Source organism: Montipora foliosa, chromosome 8 (assembly GCF_036669935.1).
Source record: "Montipora foliosa isolate CH-2021 chromosome 8, ASM3666993v2, whole genome shotgun sequence".
Classification (NCBI taxonomy): domain Eukaryota; kingdom Metazoa; phylum Cnidaria; class Anthozoa; order Scleractinia; family Acroporidae; genus Montipora; species Montipora foliosa.
In genome coordinates, this window is record NC_090876.1 from 1,304,021 (window position 1) to 1,306,520 (window position 2,500).

The following is a 2,500-nucleotide window of genomic DNA, read 5'->3' on the forward strand; positions in this document are numbered from 1 at the left end:
ACTTCTCGATTCAGGTCGTACTAACTTACTAGTTCAGTAATTACAAAAAGCCAGCCGGAAATCTACGAGACTCCGTTAGGCGTAAGGTAGTCTGTTATTACTACACTAAAAACGCCTTCTTTATTAAATATCCCGTTAGCAACTATAGTTATCAAATTTAAAACTACACTGACCTGAAATTGTCCTACGAGGAAACTGACTTGCTGTTTCAGTTAACACAAGCAATATCTTGCAAACTGTCAACCCCTAAAGACTTAAAAAATTGAGAATTGATAGAGATGGGATAATAGATGACGTCATAACGCATGTGACCTCATTTCTGATGACGTCATACTACCTATTTTAAGCCAGAAAACAAAGTACACTGTCACACAAGACCTCACACAACCAAGGTAAGAATAAAAAAAAGACACGCGAAAAAGATGTCATTCATTGATTTGATTGTTTTTTTTTCAGACCAAATTATCACATTATTGCTTAAATTACAATCCGTCAATAGCAACTCTTGCAAGAACGGTTTACCGGACTTTTTGAGGAAATAGGTAATATGTCTCAAGTTATTTTTAGATAGACTCCCATGCTGTACAGATCTCAACGAGCTTAGGCAACAGCCACAGAGATGGCCAGAATGTGTCCCGCGTAGATAGTCCAAGCTCACAGAACACATTTCCACCATATGATTGGCTGTTGCCTTATCTCCTTGGGATATGTATAGCGTGGTAGTCGATCTAAAAATAACTTGAGACATATTACTAATGAAAAAAAAATGTATGGGGGAGGCCCTCTCTTCCCCCTTTATTTTCTCTTGGGTATTATCGATTTTAAGAACAGTGCCTGCTATAGTTATTGCGCATACGTTCTCTGCATCCCGAAATACTCGGGTTTCCTATCGGTGCTGCTTACTAATACAGTGATATTTTTTGCGTGGTTTAAAACTATCCGGAGAAAGTACATCTTAGTAAGTACTCTTGGTATCCAAAAAGAGATTTGGGGGTAACCATGCATTTTTGAGAGATAATTAAGCTTCAATTTGAGAAAGAAGGTTTGTACAAATACTATTCATCATTTATCTTTGAAAAATGCGTGGTTACCCCCAATTTTCTTTTTGGATCAGTTTTAGTAACACTTGTTAAGCACTACAATTCCTGCATAGTCATAAACCGTGACAAAAATACCTTTAAATTAATAGGCATCGTCCTCAAAATCACTCAAACAACACAAAGTGACAAACGTCGGCGTCGTAATCTTGAGATCGGGAGACATGGTCCAAAATCTGGAGACTTTCGGATTATCCGGGAGAGTTGACTGCCATGATTTTTAAACGACAGGCTTAGCTTGCCCAAGTGACCAAAATCAAGCGGACAAATATGAACATGTTACAGTTAAATTTAAATCCAAGTTAATTTTAATTTCAACCAAGGTCATTTTATTTTAAACTAGGTTGAAATTGATAGTAGAAAATATCTGACAAAAACCCACCAATTATTAGCAAGTACGTGTAATATATTTTAAGTAAACTGATGCCAGGGGTGGGTGGATGAACTTAGTGTAGCTTAAATTCTTCATGAGTATTTCTAGGCACTGATTATAAATGGTTAACACTAAGGTTGGGGTTACGCATACTGTGCATGACAACCGATTCTCCTGTTCTTTCTCGGAGTTTTTTTGGAAGGACACTGTTGACAAATCTCCTTAGGAGGGCAGGGGCAACATCATTAAATTATCTTCTAAGGAATAAAAGAACTGAAACTTAGATGTTGTTGATTTTTAATTTGCTTAGTTATTTGCTCTATCTTTTGCTTACTTTGAATTCGTTAGGGTTAGGGTTAGGGTAATTTTATTAGTTTCAGCGCCATATAATCCTGAAGTTCGAACGTTTTCTTTTTCTTCTTCCCTTTCTGGTGTATGATAACTGCAAAAGACCGACTGCTGGCTGCCTGCAAATATCGCTGACAAGCAGCACTTAAGGCTAAGCATCCATTTCAAATAGTGCTCATAAACAGTATTTAAGTCTCAGGACCCATTTTTGAGCGGTTAGCTTTCAGTAACTGTGATTTAGGGTTGGTCTGCAGTCCGCGGTCTGCCGTTTGCAAATGGTTAGACACCGCTCTACTTCAATGTCTGGCTCATCCACATTTTCAAATTATTGACCATTCTCCTGCTCTGTATTTGATGTAGCTGTGACTTGTCCACTCATTTGTGACTTTATGATTTTTTTTTTTCAGAGAGATTCCGAAAACCACTTCATACGGCATTTTGACAATTGTTCTGTGAATGTTATGTTTTCTTTTTTTTTTGCAAGCGGTTTCTCCAAGATGATGACACCAGTGGTTCGGAGACGAGTTCTTTTCTTTTATTAAACTGAAAAAGGTTATCTTTTGTTGTTCTATTTGCCCGTGCCACCAATCCATCTGATTGAGTCACAGCCAGGCAGTGAACTGTATAAAAATGCTTCACGTCACACTATCAATTTGATTCAAGTGAGCATAAAGTATATTCC

The 2,500-nt window shown here is 37.5% G+C and overlaps 1 protein-coding gene and 1 pseudogene across 1 annotated transcript in view; one reads left to right on the plus strand and one right to left on the minus strand.

Moving 5' to 3' along the window:
• Positions 1 to 2,500, minus strand: part of LOC137967359 (allatostatin-A receptor-like) — a 16,271-nt pseudogene that overhangs the window by 13,170 nt on the left and 601 nt on the right.
• LOC137968163 (uncharacterized) overlaps positions 1 to 2,500 on the plus strand; it is a 22,435-nt gene that overhangs the window by 6,447 nt on the left and 13,488 nt on the right. The gene's annotated exons all lie outside the window — the stretch shown is intronic.